This window comes from Lycium ferocissimum, unplaced genomic scaffold (assembly GCF_029784015.1).
Source record: "Lycium ferocissimum isolate CSIRO_LF1 unplaced genomic scaffold, AGI_CSIRO_Lferr_CH_V1 ctg3077, whole genome shotgun sequence".
Lineage (NCBI taxonomy): Eukaryota > Viridiplantae > Streptophyta > Magnoliopsida > Solanales > Solanaceae > Lycium > Lycium ferocissimum.
The window spans coordinates 152649-175158 of NW_026725343.1; the positions used below are offsets into that span (position 1 = coordinate 152649).

General features: G+C 33.3%; 2 long non-coding RNA genes and 1 pseudogene across 2 annotated transcripts; all 3 read left to right on the plus strand.

Annotated features, from left to right (window-relative positions):
• The first annotated feature begins 3658 nt into the window (after window positions 1-3658).
• LOC132043931 (F-box/FBD/LRR-repeat protein At1g13570-like) lies at window positions 3659-4856 on the plus strand (annotated as a pseudogene).
• A 3246-nt stretch (window positions 4857-8102) lies between these two features.
• Window positions 8103-21713, plus strand: LOC132043935 (uncharacterized). Its single transcript, XR_009411975.1, has 2 exons — window positions 8103-8924; window positions 20726-21713. It is a non-coding gene; the product is annotated as an uncharacterized LOC132043935 (long non-coding RNA).
• On the plus strand, window positions 9660-10449 carry LOC132043936 (uncharacterized). Its single transcript, XR_009411976.1, has 2 exons — window positions 9660-10101; window positions 10180-10449. It is a non-coding gene; the product is annotated as an uncharacterized LOC132043936 (long non-coding RNA).
• Window positions 21714-22510: the final 797 nt, after the last annotated feature.

Genomic DNA, 22510 nt, shown 5'->3' on the forward strand with positions numbered 1-22510 from the left:
CTCTTATTGGTAAGTGCACATTACATATGTTTTCATTATTTCTCTAAGTATAATTCCTAAGCACATGTTTTAAAACAAACATAAAAGATATACAGCTAAACAATTGAAACGATAGAGTTTTTCTTGAACAAAAGGACTAATGCATTATGTGGGTAGGGGGACACACTATTGGAACAACATCTTGCATAGTGTTTAGAGACAGGCTATATAACTTCAACGACACTGGTCACCCTGACCCTTCTATAGATGCAACCTTCCTTACTCAGCTTCAAGCACAGTGCCCAGAAGATGGCGATGGCTCGAAGCGAGTGGCACTAGACGATGGCAGCGAAAAGAGATTCGACAACTCATTTTTCAAAAATCTGAAGGATAAACGTGGGATTATGTTATCAGACCAGTTTTTAATGGCTGTACCAGTAAAAAAAAATTACTAGAGAACTTAGTGGTGCTTGGAGATGATTCTAAAGGTCAAGTAGTCAAATGTATTCCTTGCTTATGCTTTGAACCAATTATGTATACTGAAGGTTGAATTAAAATGATGAAGGTTGAATTAAAATGATGTTACTTTACACAGCGTTCAAGCCTCAATGAAGACAATATGAATCCAATTATCAGAAATCGATAATGTAAAAGTTGTTTCAAATTACATAAATTCATTAATGAAACAACTGTCTCAACCGCTGCACAATAGCTACAAAAATGAAGAAAAAAAAAGCTTATAGCAAAAACAAATTATACTTAGTAAGTCAAATATTTCTGGACAAAGAATGAGTACCAAATAAGTCGAGGAGGATAGTATAGCAAGGTGAAGGATAGCTTGTAAATTTGCTTTTTCAAAAGCTTCTCCTGTAAATATTTTGCAAGATATTTCCGGAAAACTATCCAAAATACAAGGAAGGAGAGAAGCATTGTTTTACTTTTTGCCTTTGGTAAAACAACAAACTGTTGTGCGATATTTCATGGATATTGTATGTGTTAAATAATAATGTAGTATTAGTAGAATTTCATTTAAAAAAACCCAAATAAGTTGGAAAGAAAAAGAGTACATTTACAATAGATCACACTACTAAAAAACTGCTGAAAACCGACCAAAAATAATTGATATTTCCGACCTCACGATCTAGGAGTAGTATGTACTAGCTTCTACCGGCGTGGAAAGATGATGATATTATTGATATTCATTAAAAGAAATGCAACAAAACGGTATCAAAGAGTTTATCAAGGCTATTCTCGGAAACTAGATGTATGATATGTGAAGTGAAATCCATTTATAAGACTCGCATTCATGTTCATTAGCATTTTTTGTAATTTCATTCCTAAATATGTTGCCACCTAATTATATGAAAATGAGGCACGATAAAACGGTTTCATGGAACTATTGGAGATTCCTGCGTTTAAATAGCTCCTCAAGGGATGGACTTTTACCATGAATGCTAATTATTTCAGGGAAAGGCAAGCCAGATGTATGGGCTAATAAAACTTGGCTGCCAAAGCTAGCCCAAGAAGAGGTCAAGAAGCAATACTTTTGTTATGGCAATAATAAATTCTTCCTCAATAGTCGTACAAGATTTGTAATCAAGATCTTATGAAAAGAAGCAATAACTATGTGAAAATAGAAATTAGGGTAGAACGTGAAGTACCTTTGGTGTACGCATTTTCCAGCATAGATTTAGATACTCTACGTCACCGTCATTGTTGTCGAGAAGGTGAACTTCTCATATCATTGTCCTGAGAGTGCACAATCCACATATGAGACATGCCAAAATGTGTCTCAACCGACAAAGAAACCTATGCTATTCGTAATACACATTTCAAAATTAGTCGTCTAACCGACATATGCCATTACTACCAAAGATCATGGATAAGGTTATAAGGCAAACAATTAGGCGTTAACTTTTCTAACTCGCTTTGTGCGTTAAAATAACACAAGTGAGCTCGACACTTGAGAGCCTTCATAGCACACCAAAATTAACTCCACAAACCGTAAGATATTAATTACCACGAATAACTACCCAAATAGAATAGAAGCTCATAATCGCCTCGTATGTGAATTTTAAAGGTTCAGAAAAAAACTAAAATATTTCCCTATTGTAGTTTCTTAAAAGTGAGTTAACAAAAAGCCAATGCTCTATTACTTCAAAACCTAAAATATCAAGCACCATAATCGTATGTGAATTTTATCCATGTTGGTTTCCATCACCACCTTTAACCCAAACCAAATGTTGTTAGTTTTCATATGATTGAGTGTTCTTCGGTAGTAAACTTGAAACCATTTACCACATATTTGTCCATAGATGATCATAAACAACATACTCACAACATGACAAACGCTATCGGGTCCCCAAGATATGTCTTTCAAAAATTGGTCATGGTAACCATATGTGTGTACGATGTACCTATTAGTAGTTAAGAAATAATAATTTAGCAATATCGAACGAGCAATTTTTTTTTTTAAGATAGCTTTATGAAAAACCCATATAACACTTACGTAATCTTTGAACCACGTTGCACTTGAAAACCAAAACGCTCTAGGATCTCCTGATTACACCATAATAATCAACCCTCGCTTGGTTTCCATACACTTGAGACTCGTCTTTTATCTTGAAACCATGTACAAAGTAATGGCCAACATAATGGCAATTAGTAGTTAAGAGTTAGTCGTTATGCCTTCGTATTGAACCACCATAATTAGTGCAATATAATAGCAACTTACTCATAATATGATTGAACTTCCATAATATGGCAATTCGACAAGACATGTGTCAACGCAGACTTAAACAGATCTTTCAAAAGGGAAAATAAGCAGCCAAGTTAAAACAAAAATATGGTAATATAAATCGAAATATCAGCAAAAAAAAATAACTTGTTGCTAGTCAACAAAAAACTAACATAAACATGCTTATACTTCTACAAATCCAGAGCTAAAGAAAAAGATTTTGCCTACCTTAACTACCATAGAATTATGAAAAAAAAAAAAAAAAAAAAAAAACGATCAAGTACAATTTGAACCTAGTCGACATACAATTTCAGACAAAGCAAGTCACTACTGTTGTATCAGTTAGGGGAAAAAAAAAAACCTTACCTTAAATACCATGGAATGAAATTATGAAAGAACCCCAAAAATTATCGCACAAAAAAAAAAAGGATGGGTCTTTAGCATCCAAAAGATAGAAATGGAATCTTAGGAATGGTTTATGAAAACCCTTAAACAAAAACCCTTAAACCCTTAAGTTAGGGCTATGTAAAAATAAGTACCTCAAATGTGATGGCGGGAGAAGGCTGCTGGAAAGTGGGCGGCGACGGCGGGGAGGGCGGGAGAAGGCTGAAATCGCCGGCAATCGGAGAGAGGGAGAGAGGAGGTGGTGACGAGACAAAGGGGGGGCGGGGTTAATGTGAAAAGGGGGCAAATGTGAAATGTGAAATGTGATGTGGCTGATATTATTTTTGGGTTACCGACCACATGAGGTCGGTAAATTAATTATTTTATTTTTAGTTACCGACCTAGTGAGGTCGCTTAATCACAGAAATTTTTTTGAATTTTTTTCAATTAACATACCGACCTCATGTGGTCGCCTAATTAATTATATATTAAATTTCTCACAAATATTTACCGACATCATGTGGTCGGTACTGTTTGGCGAGTTGGGTTTCCGACCTCATGAGGTCGGTAACGTATTTTTAGGAATTTATTATTAAATTCCCGACCTATTGAGGTTGGTTCTTGTAAAATAAAAATTACATTAAAAAAAAAAATGCTTATGCCGACTTCATGAGGTCGTTTTTTTTTCCGACCTCAGTGTGGTCGGTTTTTGTAGGTCGGTTTTCAGCAGTTTTTTAGTAGTGTTCCTAGCACTCAATCATGTATCATTATTTTCTTTCTCCGATATAGGTAAAACAATAAAATTTTATGTTGTTGAAGACGTTGAGCTACTAGTCATATATTGTTCACATGTGTATTTTATGAGAATTCGGATATCTGTCTTTATGCTTGATTTTAATTTTCAGAATTGCCGGCAAACTTATTGTATTAGACCATGAGGATGCTCGGACATCTGGTGTAGATACAATTAGCAATTTTCCCTGGAATGTTCTGTATGGAATTATAGGATGCTTGCCTTTGAAAGATGCAGTTCAGACCAGTCTCTTGTCAAAAGATTGGAGGTACAAATGGGTAACGCGTCAAGAACTTGTTTTTAATGATGAGTTCTTCGCATCTTTCAAAAAAGATGAAGAAGCCAAGACAATCATTTACCAAGTCCGGTTAGTCCATAAAGGACCAATACTGAAATTTACACTCGGAGGTCCTAATGTGACAAGTTGTCCTGATATTGATCACTGGATACTCTTCTTGTCAGAGAAAAATCTGCAGGAATTCACCCTTCACATATGCTCAGGCAACAGATATCATTTACCTTCTCGCCTTTTTGCGTTCCAACAACTAAGGCATCTGGAAGTTCAAGAATGCTTGTTCCACCCTCCACTCGGTTTCAAAGGGTTTCATAAGCTTACTAATCTCGATCTTATGCATGTCACTTTTTTGTTCCAACAATATTTATGAATCTCATCTCTAAAAGCCCATTGCTTGAACGATTGAGGTTGCGTTGGTGCACAAACTTTGACACCCTGAAATTAATGTCGCTAATCTCAAATGTTTTGAGTTTAATGGATACTCAAAGTCCATCTGCTTCTAGTACTTAACCATGGGAGGTTTACCAAAGAGTCCCCCGACTGCTCTGAACAATGTCAAATCTCTCAATATTTCGAGCATGTCTTTAAGAAACACCGAGGAGGTTTCAGGTGCTGTTTACTTGATAACAAGTTGTCTAAATTACAAGAGCTTAGAGTTGGATGTGTAAGCACTCTCTTATTGTTAAATCAATGGGTACAGGCAGAATTTGCATGGGCTGAAATTCTGCAAGTGCCCATGCAAATTCTGCCTGAAGGTCAAATTTTAAAGACCACCATTTTGAGGGTAAAAATTAAAGACTACCTCCAGCGAAGGGCAATCCTGCAAATTGCCCGGAAAGAATTACATAAAATACGTATCCACATCAGTTTTTATAACGGGAAAATAGCAATAATGGTCCATGAGTAAGTAAATTTGGTCCATGTTTTATTCAACTAGGCACATCCAATCTTTAATTACCTTAAAGGGATTTTTACACTGTATGTTGACGTGGGAAAAGTAATTGCCCGGTTTAGCCCATTTTTTATTTTTTATCAGTGTTAGCCGCCGGAGAGGTCCTCTCCTTCATTCTCTCCGTTACCTAATCTATTGTGTGCTTATTTGTTTTTGCTAACCCATTTGTGTTCTCAATTTCTTGTTCCCAGATCCTAAACTCTCTACTGTGTTGCTCTCTTCTACGTGCTCTCTATGTTGTGCTTTTTGCCTAACCATATGAATTCTCTCTATTCCTATATCAGTGAATGAAAAAGTAACCAGAAAAAATGGCCTTTGTTGTGCCTCTGTTTCATTCCTCTATCTCTATATGTATTCCCCTTTACATTGTGTATGTAGTGTTTTGTATATGTAGAAAGTGTGTATAAACACCTTTTGTATAAGTTTGTATAATATTGTATATCAGTGTAAAAGTGTGTATAAACACTTCTTATGCATTATTATACACTTTTATACAAGGTTGATATATTGTCTATAGTAGGTGTATAAAGTTGTATATTTTTGTATAATGTCGTATACCGTGAAAAATTGGCTATGCGGCTGTAAATTAAAAATATGGCTACATGAATGTAATTTTGTTCTTTGGATTGTACATTATTGAAATTTTCCCAAACTTAAATGTGTCGTTATGGTCCTTAAAACTAAATAAGTGGGGTAGTATTTTTCTAAGGTGGAGTCGGGAGTCCATCTGAACAAAGAAATAAGTTTTTAAAGGGAGCATAATTGGGCCAGTAACCATTTTGCTAACATCGAGGAAATTTTTGTTCATTTCTAATAATTCAGGAATATTTTTGGACGAAAAACCAAACGAAGAGCATTTTTGTTACATTTTCGATAGTTCACCGTGTTTATGATATACCTGTTAAGCACTTCTGTCAATTTTATGGACCAAAAAACAAATTGAAATAACGTCATAATTCAGGGACCAAAATTGTTATAAAATAACGCGGGGGCCAAGGTTATTTTAAATTGAAATCAGATTGCTAGGTCGGGTTTTATAGTTTCAATTTGGTGTGACTAATATAAAATGCCACATTAGTTTTTGGTCGTCGAAATATGCCAAATCTGGCTAGGAGGTTTTTAGTGAGATTTGAATATAGAAAAGTGACATTTTTGTTAAAAGAAAAAGGATAAGATTACGTTAGTATCTAACTTTCAATTATCGACGGACCATTTGAGCAATGAACTCCAATTTCTACTTAGACAGCTCAGCATTTTGTTTGCTTAATTTACAAGTCTGTTCTGGTAGTTTGAGGCCTTAAGTACCGGCTTTTTACTAGTAAATTGTATGAGAACTTATCAAGCGTGTTGAAATAATATAACTTGTCAAGACAAATAAATAATTAGTAATTTATAATCTTTTGCATAGACTTCAATAATAAATAATCAATCTTGAAAGGTATTTGAAAAACGTATATAAGTAGGGATTTAATAGCTCAGTTGGTTGTCTATCTGAACGAGTCCCCACGTTGTAATCCCCTCTTTCCTATGTAATAAAAAATTTTGGAAAAGAAAACGTATATAACACTTCTTTAGTACTTAGGTCCTTTTTATTGAATTTTTCAATGCTCTAATTTATTCGCATAATTAATGAATAAAAAAGCAAGAAACATTGTAAGGTATTTCTACTTAGTTATAAAAATATAAATACTACTTGCCGTTGCAACATTTTTAAACTACAATAATGTATTTGTTATGTTAATTCACCATAAACTCACAATATAATCACAAATTTTAATTTTTTATTCAACTTCTATTCCTCGCAGAAAACAACATAATTGAAAAGAACTTCAATTCCAGACATTTATTTTATTGCTTTCTGTTTTTTCTGGGGTTTTAATTGTTTTAGTAGCTATAAGTAATGAATTGAAACCAACCACTAAATACTACGTGGGCACTTGGCATGAATCAATTGTGTCATTGATTGTACAGGATGGAATCTCAACCCTTGAAAGGTTTTAAGTCCAAATTCGCTGTATCCATGTTTCCTATGATTGCGGAAGTTGTGCCCAATTTTCTTCCTTCGGTTAGGACTAGACGGAGACCGTCCCTTACACTTTTTTGACGAATACGACGTTTGTATAAATCGTCGTTATATAATGCGCCACATCAATAATTTGAAGCATAGACCTATAAGAAAAATTAGGTATGAGGTAGAGCTAGAGCTGTCAATATGGGCTTGGCCTGCGAGATCAGCCTAACCCAACTCTTTATTTAAGTAGGATTGGGCTAAGATTTCTTTGGCTCTTATAGAAGTGAGGCTCAAAAGTCCAGCCTCTCTTGGCCAGGCGGCCTCAAGGGTTGGGTTGAGGCCAGAAAAAATAATAAATTAATGAATTTTAAAAAAAATATAATTAAATGAAACAAAAAGATAAAAAAGAATGTACTTATTATTAAGTAGTAATTAGAAACTGAAGTAATACTTTTTAGTCTTAGAATTTATATTATTAGAAACTGAAGTAATACATATTTGTGTGGCTATAAATCATCTCATAGAGTTAAATTGTTTCTAAATATAGAAATGGGATAATTTTTTTGAGATAGACTAAAAAGGAAAGGAGGGTAATCTTTTTGGGATAAGGGAGTAATTTTTTTTTTTTTTTAAATTTCCATATAGGTGCTATTGTGACATTATTTATACATGTGAACAACAATTGGTAATATTTTTATATAATATGGAGAGTGTACGTAGATTTCATGTCATTCAAGAATAATTTGAGGTGTATTTTACAAACTAGATGTGATAGTTTAGGTAGTTTTCTCAACCTTCTGATAATTTGGATATGAAATTAAAAAAAAGTGATAGTTGCGGTGTATTTTTGACCGTTTATCTCTTTTTTAAACTAACAATTACAGTAGGTAACAACCAACCAAACAAGAATTTTATTATATACACACACAAGGCCTCATCATGAGAGGACACACTCTCCTTAGTTCCACAAAAACTAAAGAGAATGAGACTGAGAGGCTGTGAAGAGCATTCAAAAGAGGTATATTTCTCTCTCAGTATAATATTCATCATTTCTTGTTGTTTACAAATTTGGCAACACTTTTACATAATGAATATTGCATCATTCATTTCTTGCAAATTATAAGATTAGCTTCTTATTAGTTTTTGAGAGGTTATAATTATGAATGCCTTCCATGTATTTTCCTGAGGATAAGGCGGTGATAATAATAGGTGCAATAGGGTCTGGTAAGTCTAGGCTTTTCATAGATCTAGCCAATTCATTTCCGGTAGAGGCTGTGAGTAGTGAAAAGTGCAAGTGTACAAACGTCTTGATATAGTTACACACAACTCTGTCTCTGTGGAAACTAGCATGCAAAGTTCTTCACAAATCAACGAAGGGTCTTCAGTTCTGCCTTGTGCATCATTCTCGGTAAAAATATTACCACATTCGTGACTATATATTGTCCTTTGTACACTTGCATTTTGTCACTATTCACAACCGCTGCTGGAAAATGATTAGCTATAGATCAAAAAGTCTAGATTTTTTAGTCCTTATTGCTTCCATAATTATCACCATCATGTCCTTTGGTGGGGAAATATATGAAGGAATCTATAGTTAGAACCTCTCAGAAACTTATAAGAGGCTGGCCTTATTTGCGAGAAACATATGATGCAATACTCATAATGCAGAAGTTACAAATCTGTAAACAATAAGAAAATTGATGAAGCAAAGAGACTGTGAAGAGAACTGAAAACTTGAGTATCTCGATCTTTCTCAGAGGACTCTTGCTACAGGTAAGCCTATGGATTCAGTTATGAAATCCATGATTTATGATTAAAGTGTTGCTCTGTCAAGTTAATTTTCTGTTTTTTTTTTTTTTTTTTTCTTTCTCCCCCCACAACCCCCCCCCCCCCCCAACCTTAAGTATAGTACTTGTATAATCTTGATTAGTTGCTCTCAAATTGTAGTCAGCTGCTTATGATCATTAGTTGTGTATCAAAATTACCTGAGGGAACCCCCCAATTGGATGGTATGAGTAGTTGTGTTTCTTGGAGTCTAATTGAGATGAAATGGGTGGACTTTAGTGATAGTTTGCAAGAACTCGATGCTTAACAAAGGCAATTAGAAAATATAACACATTTATAGTTGTTTTTTAAATTGTCACTTTTTAGTGATATTTTTCTAAAATTGTTTCCTTCACCCTAATTCAGAAGACAAAGTCCAGTAAGTCTTTATTTTCTCAAAACATATTGCTTGTGCTTATGCGCATAGGATGATTCAATTAATGTCCCTTTCTGTCTGAAATATTGCACTAAAGTCTAAGGCCAAAACTTTCAAAGTGGCAGGGAAAAATGTTCTACTTTTTAGCCCAACTCCAACGCGGTTTACGGAAATATGTTGGCGGTTTTCACGCTTCCTGATGTGGAAAAATGCACTTACATTATTATGTTAGTAACATATGAACCACATAGATATCACTGGATCAAGGAGAGACAGTCAAAAGAAAAAATTGTACGATAAAAAATTAAGTACTAATACTTTTTCCATTCTTACTGGAAAGAAGGTATATATCTACAGTCGCCATGAAGAGTCAAGACCCTTATATGATTTTTAATGCAAAAGCTACATTCAAAAGTGCTCTTGAGAATTTTATAAATAATAACTAGGTGGAAGCCCCTTTATAAAATAGCGTACTTAAGACCAAAATAATGGTAGGTAAAAATCTATTAGGATTCGTTTTTCACCAAATTAATGAATACATGTTCATGTCTCTATATATATTCTTTATATTAAATTATACGTAAATTAATATGCATTTTTATCTTAATTTATGATTTAATTGTGATAAATTAATATGTTGGTGTAAAAATCGAATGCATATACATTTTTATTATAGAACTAGCATAGATTGAAGGCGTCCATTAATGTCGAAAAGATTGGGTTAGTAAAGTGAAGGCCAAAGTTTTCGAGGTGGGTTGAAAAAATGTTGCATCTTTCTACTTTTCTTACCTAGAAAAGGTCTCTCATTTTTCCACGCCACATCAACAGGGGTTTACGGATATGGACCACATTGGATCAAGAGAGAAAACTCAAAACTAAAATAAGCACCAATTTATTAATAAGAACACATAAAACTGATCGAGAGAAGAAGAGGGGCATCGTGGTCATTCCATTTAAACTAAATTTTGATTACTAAATCTTTTCTTATTTAAATGCAAGATGTCCTAAGTTACTGAACCTTAATTAACAGTTTACCTTGTATAATTCTTTATATATAAATTTAAAAGGATGTGCATGGGCAAGATCAAATTTAGAAGAGTTGAACTGCTTGACGTTATAAACCAAAACAAAAAAAATTCATCAAAATGGTTGGACCAAATCATCATTGACAGTTGCATAATAAGGACTAAGTTTTGTCGCCTTCATGATCACATTAAGAAATCAAGATTGGGTAAATTAAGAGTCGAGACACCCATAATTTCCACTATTCTACTCACAAACTACCATGATCTCCACATTACGTACCTCACTAATAATCTTTTATTCTTATATTCATTATATAGGAAATTACACCATGAATTATAACTCTTGTAAGCTATGCAACTCCTATGACATAAAGATACACTAACCAAAGTTAAGGTACATGATCTAATGTGTCTTGTAAGGTACAAGCTAAGTATTCATTCTCTGGAAATGTTAATTTCGCATATATATACAGTGGCAGAGCTAAGATTTTCACTAAGGGGGTTCAAAATATGACGAAATAAATACACGAAGAAGCCAAATAGTGTTGAACATCTATTATATATACATAAATAATAATTTTAACCATATATAAACATTATAATTTTTCGCCGAAGAGGGTTTTAACCTCCTAGGTCCTTCTCGCCCCTGCTTATATCTATTATCTTCTTGCGAACTATATCATAAACAAGATCCTACATATTAATTTCTAACACAATGATGTGATAAAAGCCAGTAAATCTTGAAGAAAACAGATAGGCATTGGACGTATAAATAAACAGTGCAAATGTCCGAAAAGTTCTATAATTACAATATTTACACCAGAACATGACACTCTCCACCACAGAGGAATTGAGAAAAAGATAACACATCAGGTGTGTTTGGCATGGAGGAAAACAAGTTTCTTAAAAATGAGGAAAACAACTCCTTAATGGAAGTAGTAAAAACAAGTTCCGATCCATAAGTGACATTCTACACTAATTATCTCCTCATTACCCTCCAATACACTTTACCCTTACCCCTCAGCGAAGTGACACCTTCATGGGTAAGCAACCGTCAACAGAAATGGTGAGAGAGGAAGTGGTAGTGGTCAGGGACGGACGCATGTTGGCTTAAGCGGCGTCATCGACACTGGTTTGCCAAATTCTTTTATGGGCCTTTTTCATTTTTGTCCCGTCGCTGTCATTAACTACAGTCGCTAGCCAAAATATACAAAACCTATATACTGATTATGTATATTATATGTATACTATCTATATATTTTATGTATACATTATGTATATTATATGTATATTTATATATCTTTTAGTCCCTCAGCACATGCGTTGCACGTGTATGACAAGGCATGTAGTATATGATTTAATAAAATCAATATCAATTTATAACTTAAAAATAGTCAATTGATTAGCATATTGTTGACAAAAATAGACGTTATTCCAAAGTTCCCTAATTAGATAAGAAAAAAAGAATTTTAGTTTAGTTTCAATCATATATAAGGAGACCCTTCTCTACAATATATTGAGGAGAGAAATAACTTCACTCATTCCTTCCTAAAAATTCCTAGATCACTAATGAAAATTTCCTACTTTACATGGAATCAACATGGCAGTCTTCCTAATGGGGCAAAAAATTAAAATATTTGTTACACCCTCCGTTTCAAATTGGTTTTCTTACTTTTCTTTATAGTCCGTTTTAAAAAGAATGTCTTTTTATTTTTTTTATTTTGACAAACCTTTAATTCCAACTTCCCACATGACATTTTTAAGACCAGAAGATTAAAAAAAATCTTCTTTATTTTCTTAAAGTATGTGCCAAGTCAAAATCAGACAAACAAATTGAAAAAAAAAGAAATATTTCCTTTCTAATAGTGCATACCGAATTAATATGTTATGAATTAAATGGGTGATCTTCGAAAGGTGATGATGTAAGGACATTCTCAAGGAAGAGACAGAAAAGGAGAGCATAGAAGTTAGATATTAATCTCTCATCACCTTAACATTGACAATCAAGAAAAGACATAAAAACACAAATATCTTCGGAGTCGCCGTAGGTATTAAAGACTTTTATCGTGGAACATTTTTTGAAGAATTTTTTCTCATGTTTCAGAAAACTTTTAATATGCATCCAAAGTTATTATCCAACTAAATTGAGAAAAAGTTTATACTCAGTTACATATTATCTTAAATGTGAGGTAACAATTTTAAAGCAGTTAATCACATAAGAAGGTACAGTACTATACATGAGTACATCTTATAGTATATGTTTAGATGTAATCTGCTTGAATTGAGGAAGTGCAACATGTGTACTACTACATGATCATGACAAAGAAGAAGAAGAAGAAGAAGAAGAAGAAGAAGAAGAGAAACTTTTAAAATATTACACGTGATTTTTGTCTTTTTTGAAAGTTGGTCAAGGTAATTTTGAGTGTAGCAGTTCCTTGGCTTCAACTTTCGAATAGAGAAATTGACATTTGGTTTGAAATATTTCAATTTGTCGGTTCAACATAAATTAATTTTCACAAAACAGAAAACAGAATAGAAGATTGAAAGTTTTTTGTTCTTAAACCAGCACCAACCGAATAACTGGATAAATTAATTATTTTGGTTCGGTCAATTAATTTGGTTTTAACCGAATAATCTCATCCGTATACAATAATATATCGAAGATGGAAGAATATGTTATGTCTAATGCAAAAAAATATAAGAAAATACCAAAAATATAATAGATTATCAAAGAAAATTATAATTTTGTAAAGGATATGTAATAAGTAATACATCGTGTAACAAACATACACCAAATGAAAATGTCAAACTATATGCTTGAGTGAGAATTAAATTGAGTACATGAAATAAAACTTACAAGTATTGGGCGACGTTTTCTTTTGCCAAATTAAATGAACGTGAGATGCTTGGCATATAGCCATATAGGTTTAAAGACAATGATTTACAGCCAAGCGGCCAAGCCCCTTTTCGGCCAAACAGTTAATGTCAAATGTGGAAGTGCAACATGTGTACAACTACATGATCATGACAAAGAAGAAGAAGAAAAACTTTTAAAATATTACACGTGATTTTTGTCTTTTCTGAAAGTTGGTCAAGGTAACTTTGAGTGTAGCAGTTCCTTGTCTTCAACTTTCGAATAGAGAAATTGATATTTGGTTTGAAATATTTCAATTTGTCGGTTCAACATAAATTAATTTTCACAAAACAGAAAACAGAATAGAAGATTGAAAGTTTTTAGTTCTTAAACCAGCACCAACCGAATAACCGGATAAATTAATTATTTTGGTTCGGTCAATTAATTTGGTTTTAACCGAATAATCTCATCCTTATACAATAATATATCGAAGATGGAAGAATATGTTATGTCTAATGCAAAAAAAATATAAGAAAATACCAAAAATATAATAGATTATCAAAGAAAATTATAATTTTGTAAAGGATATGTAATAAGTAATACATCGTGTAATAAACATACACCAAATGAAAATGTCAAACTATATGCTTGAGTGAGAATTAAATTGAGTACATGAAATAAAACTTACAAGTATTGGGCGACGTTTTTCTTTTGCCAAATTAAATAAGCATGAGATGTTTGGCATATAGGTTTAAAGACAATGATTTACAGCCAAGCCCCTTTTCGGCCAAACAGTTAATGTCAAATGTGGAAGTGCAACATGTGTACTACTACATGATCATGACAAAGAAGAAGAAGAAGAAAAACTTTTAAAATATTACACGTGATTTTTGTCTTTTCTGAAAGTTGGTCAAGGTAACTTTGAGTGTAGCAGTTCCTTGTCTTCAACTTTCGAATAGAGAAATTAATATTTGGTTTGAAATATTTCAATTTGTCGGTTTAACATAAATTAATTTTCACAAAACAGAAAACAGAATAAAAGATTGAAAGTTTTTAGTTCTTAAATCAGCACCAACCAAATAACCGGATAAATTAATTATTTTGGTTCGGTCAATTAATTTGGTTTTAACCGAATAATCTCATCCTTATACAATAATATATCGAAGATGGAAGAATACGTTATGTCTAATGCCAAAAAAAAAAAAAAAAAAAAAAAAAAAAACCAAAAAATATAGTAATAGATTATCAAAGAAAATTATAATTTTGTAAAGGATATGTAATAAGTAATACATCGTGTAACAAACATATATGTAATAAGTAATACATCGTGTAACAAACATACACCAAATGAAAATGTCAAACTATATGCTTGAGTGAGAATTAAATTAAGTACATGAAATAAAACTTACAAGTATTGTGCGACATTTTCTTTTGCCAAATTAAATGAACGTGAGATGTTTGGCATATAGGTTTAAAGACAATGATTTACAGCCAAGCCCCTTTTCGGCCAAACAGTTAATGTCAAATGTGTTTATCTCAGAGAACACATCAGTTCGGCATGGGTTGTTTTTGCACGACAGTTTTTTTTATATTTAAATATGATAATTAGATTTTTAAGAAGGGTATTTAAGTAATTTAACTTTCAAGTTAGGGAGTTCATGCTTTTAATATAGTATAAATATAAATAAATTATACAAAACCTATACATTTGTTGGCTATTATTCTGTCACGACCCGAACTACGGGCCGCGACGGGTATCCGGGGCTAACCACCGAACACCGCTCATCTTTGCTACTTATCTGCTATCATTCATACTATATGCTCATTTTCATAGAAATATCTCATCGTTCGAAACATAATCACTTTTATAAACATAGGCCCTGTCGGCTATCAAAATAGTACATATACATGCATATACATAAAAGCCATGGGACCATACTACCCACGCTGCGCATCTATGAGCCTCTACTAGAATACTAGACATCTGGACGGGACAGGACCCCGTCATGCCCAAAATGAATATACACAAACATATGTACCAAAAGAATAGTCAAGGCACCTCCGGAAAATGGAGTGCTCTCAAGTCAGCTGCTAGCTCCTATGAGTCTGGGTCACCTCCCCTTGTCTAATTGGGCATGAACACGACGTCCGAAGAAAAAGGACGTCGATGCGAATATTGTGCGAGTATGTGAAGCATAAACAATAATGAAATATCCATGAAATAAGGAGGCATCAATAAGGAGCAATCTGTAACTGACTGAATCATAAAGGATATCATACATACTGGCTTACTTTAATACTCATCATCATCTCGTATATGCATAAATGTATAAGTTTGCCCGACCATATAGGTGCGGTGTGATAATCAATAATATTAGCAATAGCATTAGCACTGCGTCCGTGCCTCCCGCGTCCGGGATATCATCTCATGCCGCCCACTAGTGGACCGCCTATGCCATCCGGCCATGGTGTATAGCCGCCTTGGCGGTATTGCCCGCCATTTAGGCACGGTGTGATATCATCATATGCTCATTATATCATGCTCATCATAATATGCTTATCATAACTCATCATGGTATGCTTGACATCAATATACTTATTACAATACATGCATAGAGACTCTTAGAGAATCATACTTTATCGGGGTGACGTAAGGTCGTGGACCCCCGATGTCGTTATGATCATTCTTACGTATTCTGCCTCACCTTGAAGGAACAAGCATAAGGTGAGTGTACATAATGATCAATATCATTGGATTACATATATTACATCATTACCTTCTTAGGAGCATCGTATCATAGACTATAGCATTTCTAGCCTTTAGCTTACTATCATCATTATCGTATTCATCTCATATCTCTTATCTCGTATAGCTATTCGTGAGTGAGGGCTCTTAACTTTCTTGGAGATGGAACATTTATGGTAAAAGAGGAAATTCATGCCATAGGACTCATGCCTTAGAAGGAAAGGGCTAGCCTCACATACCTTTGTCGTTTGACTATTCTATTGCTTGCTCGTTGTCCTTTAATGCACAGGTTTTACCTTCAAGAGAATTCGTATCGGCATTAGCTACACAATTATATGAACGGGCCTTTTAAAGCTAGAGAAAATTGGGCAGCATTTCCTTTGTTTATATGACTTCCTCCATTTTCTATATCAACTCCCAAACATCCGTAATATCATCACAACATCACCAACAACAATCGTCATTCATTTACATAATTCGCGTTTCACAATTCTACTTTAACTCTCCATATTCATGACTAAAATTCACTTTCGCATTCTTTCGTATCCAATGCTTATTTCATGTTCTATAAGTCATTTATAACGCATTTATATCATCAACATACTCAGTTCCATGATTTAATTCCACTACTATTCAATAATGACACTATTCATCCATTTGATGACCCATTTATTGCACTCTTCCACAACCTATGTGTTTCAACGTATAAATACTTCAAATAGCATGTAAAGGTCATGAAACTTACCTTAGATGGTGTAGGAATAAACCTTGAGTGGTAATACTCTCCTTACACAAAAACCCTAGTTCATTTTTCTTGGGATTTCTTGACTTGGATGGACTTTGATGAATTTCTTACACTTGATTCACTTGATTTCTTGGTATTGATCTTTGATTTCCTTTGATTTCTTGTGTGAAGAGTGGATAATATTCTAGAGAGTTCTTGACTTTGTGTGGGATGAAAAATGAAATGAATTAAATGAATGTGGGTCTCCTTTTAATAACTTGAAATCTGATCCCGTCGGGTAATTCTACGCCCATTTTGACGGGCCGTATAAATTCCTACGGACCGTCAAAATTGTCCGTAGAACTGCCCGATCAAAAATGGGTCACTGTGACCATTTGACGCTGGGCTGGGTCCATTTTACGGACCGTAGGATTTCCTACGGACCGTCAAAAGTCCTACGGGGCGTCAAATGGTCCGTAGGATTTCTCTGCTCAGACAGTCTGTCGTAGAATGGCCATAACTTTTTACTCAGACCTCACATTGACGAACGGTTTGTTGCGTTGGAAACTAGACTCGATGAACTTCAATTTGAAAAAAATAAACACACAAAAAATCCTCATATTATAGGAGATATGCCCCCACCAATGTGGACCAAAATTTTGTCCGAAAATTTTGCCAAGTTTTACCATAGTTCCCATAAACTCAATTTCCTTTATTTGTTTGTTCTTAAATCCTCATGGAACCTTCTTAACACTTATTTAACACTTCATTAACAATACAAGGGGCATTACAACTCTTCTCCAAAACTTCATTAAGTCATCATCAATTCGATACTCGTAAATCTTGCTCGACACATGACATATACCTCACTTTCCTTACCAACTTTCGTCTCCTACTTCAAATGTCTTTGAAATATTAATTAGGACCATTAAGGACTAATTCTTACTTGCTCAAACATCATATACATCTTATCCTTCGTCAGCCTATTCACTGTACGTTAATGGGAATTTTTAGAGGTGTAACATATTCTTTTGTGCGGTCCAAAAATGTAATAATCTCTTCTTTATTTCTTTTATTATACTATATGTATATCTAATTAATATACAAACACAAATATTTCGTACAAATAAAAGAAATGACACCACTTGTCTCGGACCTTTTTAGCTCGCCTGTTCAGGTGTCAAAAATTTCTTCAAGGAGGTCATGAGAGCGAGTCTGTTATATTTTTTGGCATGTTTCAAAAAATTTAAGCTTTATCAGCTATGCGTGAGTTTAACATTTATAAGCTTTAACAAAAGTTTAATTTTGTATAGTAGAGAAATTGACCTAATATACCTATTTAAGACTCTATATTACAAAACATAAGGTTACTTTTCCTTATGTACAAAACATACCAATAAAATTATAAAGTATACCAGATTTGGGCTTAACGGGATACCCACGATTTTAAGCTTTTTTTAAGAAAGAAAATCTGATTTTAAATGTGAACTTAATTCTAGAATAGTTACCATTCAACTTCATCTTCTTTTAAAAAATATTTTTCTCTCTCTCTCTCTCTCCCTCTATTCTAGACACCATTTTCATACCTAAAATTCATCTTCTCTCCTAGTATAAATTTTCAAACCGATATTACAAAGTATTTTTGATTACTAACTTGTGTATTAATTGTATATAAAAATTGATTTGTATCGTTTTAAGATATATATGATCAGTGTGTGCTTTGAAAATATGTATAAATTATGTAAACTATAGTTTTAGAAAATGTTGAAAACTAATATATGTATGAAATGTGAATGGAGTCTTCTATATGTCATTTTTTAGATATATGCGGCACAATGTGTATGAAATGCGAACAAATTCGATATCAATTAGTCTTAAAAATGTTGAAAACTGATATGTGTATGAAATGGGGATGAAATTTGGTTTGTATCAATCAAAAAACTTATTTATACATATATATTTTCTCATAATCTATACATACTTTGATCAGATTTTATACAATTTATATGTACTTTATCATAATCACAATATACGTATGACTTTTATACATATTTCATACGTAGAAATTATAACGAATTTATACATTTATACATATTGCATACAAAAATTAATATATATTTATCTTCTGGTGTATGAACTTTGTATGGAATCTGGTTTGTATCAATTACAAGTTTATTATACATATTTTTCTCAAAATTTATACATACTTTGATTAGATTTTATACAATTTATATGTACTTTATAATAATCAAAATACACATACAATTTTTATACATATTTCAATATAAAAATTACAAGAATCTATACAGTTGTACATATTGCATACGAAAATTATACATATATGTTTTTTGGTGTATGAACTTTGTACATAAAAATTACCGATTATAATGGAGTTTTTGAGTAAAAGTTGGAGAAATTAGGTAACACTATCTCTTAATTTTGAATGGGAAGAGAAAAGTGGATGAAATAAGGAAGCAAAAGTTGGAGAAAATAAGGGAACTACTAAATTTTGAATAGAGAGAGAAAAGTGGATGAAATAAATAAAATGATTTCCTTACCTTATTTAATGTGTTTTATTTGCTTCTTTTTAATTTACCTAATTCGTATAGATTTTATAACAAATCTATTGATATATTTTGTAAACTAAAAAATATCGTCATGTTCTGTAAATATACCCTTTTACCATGTACATATATGTTTTTTACCCATATAATAACCTAATTATGAAAAAACTACTCATTTCTACAGTATGCAATTTCAGGGGATTAGTCATGCTTCTGCCCGCTTGAATTACTTTTTGAAAAGCTGACATTTCTAAGCATGTGCGTAACTTGAGATGTATCAATACCAAAATTGCTCATAACTTTTGAATTACAAAATAAGGAGGAAAATCACACAAATTAAAGTTCTGTTTTTGTCCATGTACAAAAGAAAGTTGATTTTGCGAGGAGTGCACTATTTAGATTCAACTGCCAGAATGGTATAACTTTTTTACGGTATAACAATTTCTAATTTGAAATTTTAACTTTTTCGTTAGTTTTTATTTTTATTGAAAAGCATTTTTTAGTTTCGTCAATTACTTGAACGTGTCCTTCGAGCCACGTCATTTCAGACCCTCCTTTCAAGTAGGCCAATGACTTGAACGTGTAACGTTGATTTTGTGCACTTCATTCGATTGCTTCTTTGATGCCCCTAGTCTCAACTTTTTTGGAATTTAGCGGAACAACAAAGTCCATTTGCTTCAAGAATACTCCTCTGCTCGAGAAGACCTCCCTTGAATTTCGCTTCATAATACAAATTTCTCTTATGATTTATATCATTATGTTGTCTTCTTTATTTTAATTTTTTTTTTTTGTAGTAATTCTTTTATCCTATTTATCTGTAATGTAAATAATATGATTTGACTAATTAATCCTTTTCCAATATAAACTCTTGTAATTAACTACTCCAAGATCCATTATCTCGTTAATTAATTTATGATAGACTATTTCGTTTAACAAATACGCTAAAAAGATAGAGGGCTAGAATATAAGGGGCAAGGAGGAACCCCGTCTGCACTCTTCTGGTGGGACGCTTGACTGCTGTTGTTATATGTTTATGTTGATTCCTTGCCCTATGTTTTAGTGTCTTCTGCCCACTATAACATTGGGAATTGCCAAAAATGGATATGTATAAAGTGTATTCCTTGTGTTAAGTGCTATTGAATTCTGGTTCTTCTTCAACAGAATATTGACAAAGCTGACTTCCTTGCTTATTTGATTCTAATTTTCTGTTTGTATTGATGAAAGTAACAAACACTTTTCAATTAGTGAAACCTTTGCATGAAGTCTTTTTTTTCTTTTTTTTTTTAAATTTTAATATTTTTTTTTTTTTTGGGCAATTGACATCATCCTCCTTTCTTAATCTCTAAACCGTTATGCTTTGTGTACTTCCATATTTGTTCATTAATTTTCTCTATTTGGAAAATCACATATATAGAAAGCTAGTGATGATAATGAAGTGACCACCTGATTCTTAATATGCAGAGTTGCCATTATGTCCATCAATAATATGAGTGAGAAGAGATCTGCGGCAGATAGAATTAGCAATATTCCTTGTGATGTTAAAAGCACAAGTACAAAGGGGTGGTACGTTCCGAACTAGTGTTTTGATGGTAACATTTGTTAGTGTTATGATTTTAATGATGACAAATTGTTGTGTCGGTACTATACTCAAAGGTTTAACCAAACCCATTGGACATAAAAGCCCAATGAACAAAAAGAGTTCAGTTGGCTGCAAAGGAGTACAAGCCCAAGTCGGCTGCATAAGGAAAGTATCTCAAGGCACGAAGAAAATAAGCTCATGCTTATTTTTGGAACAAGGATCAGATTTTACTCAAGCAATCAAATCAGTACAATCGTGGAGATTCAAGCATTAAATCAAATCTGCATATACAAAAAAACAAGTACCATTCAAACAAGGTAAATGGCGCATAAGGAAAGCAGTTGTACAACATTGATTAGCCATCAAGGACACATAAGGAAACATGTATCTACTAAATAAGGGTGATGCCACAGAAGGAAAGAAGCGTTACAGATTAATAAGCTCTTGCTTTATTCTTGGAAATTAGGATCCTCAATATTCCTAATTTACAAGGATCAATTCTCTTGGGTTGACATCTCTGCTAAAGAAGAGTCTAACGGCTAGTTGATTTGAAGACTATATATTCAAGACTCTAGAGACGAAGAAAAACATACTTTCGTCTCATACTCTCAAGCTTTCTGCTTTACTTTTCACAAACATTGTATTTTTGAGTGATATAGTGTAAACAAAAAAGAAATGAGAGATATAGTATAGTTTGTGAGGCATTGTATCAAAAAGATCACAAGTGTTTGAGTGTAGACATGGGAGCTCCATTCAAACAAACCATGTACCAATCCATTTACAAAGAGCTGTAGAGAACACCTTTGCAACCCAAGGGGACTGGACTAGGATTCACATTGAATTTGAACCAGTATAAAATACCTGGTGTCATTTACTTTCTGCACTTTTATTACTGCATTACTTTGTAGTCGACTAGTGTTCTAAGTTAGTCGACTGACTGAGCGAGAAAGTTACAATTCACCCCCCCCCTTCCCCCTTGCACTTTAAATTGGTATCAGAGCAAGGTCTCACATTTCATTGCTTAACAGCAAGTGAGAAAAGATCAAATGGCTGCATATCAAATTCCTGGAACAATCTTACAAGATGGGCACTCCACAACAAGACCACCCTACTTCAATGGTGAACATTATTGTCATTGGAAAGAAAGGCTCAAGATCTTTGTGCAATCAACAGACTATCAAGCATGGATCGTGATCAAGAAAGGACCTAAGACTATCCCAAATGTGGATGCAAAGGATACAAATACAAAAATTGATCTGCAGTCACATGATATGACTAAAGAACAACAGGAAACTCTATCAACAAATGCTAGAGCAATAGCTTTGCTATACTGTGCAGTCAGTGGAGAAGAGGATGCCAAAATATCCAACTGTGAGACCGCAAAAGAAATGTGGGATAAACTCGAAGTCACTTATGAAGGAACATCAAAAGTGAGGAACCAAAATTGATGCACTAAAGGTACGATTATGAAGCTTTTAGCATAAAGGATGATGAGAACATTGAATCAATGTTCATCAGATTCAGCAAGATCATTGGTGAACTTAAATCTCTTGGACTGACCTACAACAATTCTCAACAGGTAAGAAAACTTGTCAGAAGTCTACCAAAGACTTAGGAAACGAAGGCGATTGTTTTGGAAGATGGAAATCTGGACAATTTTACCTATG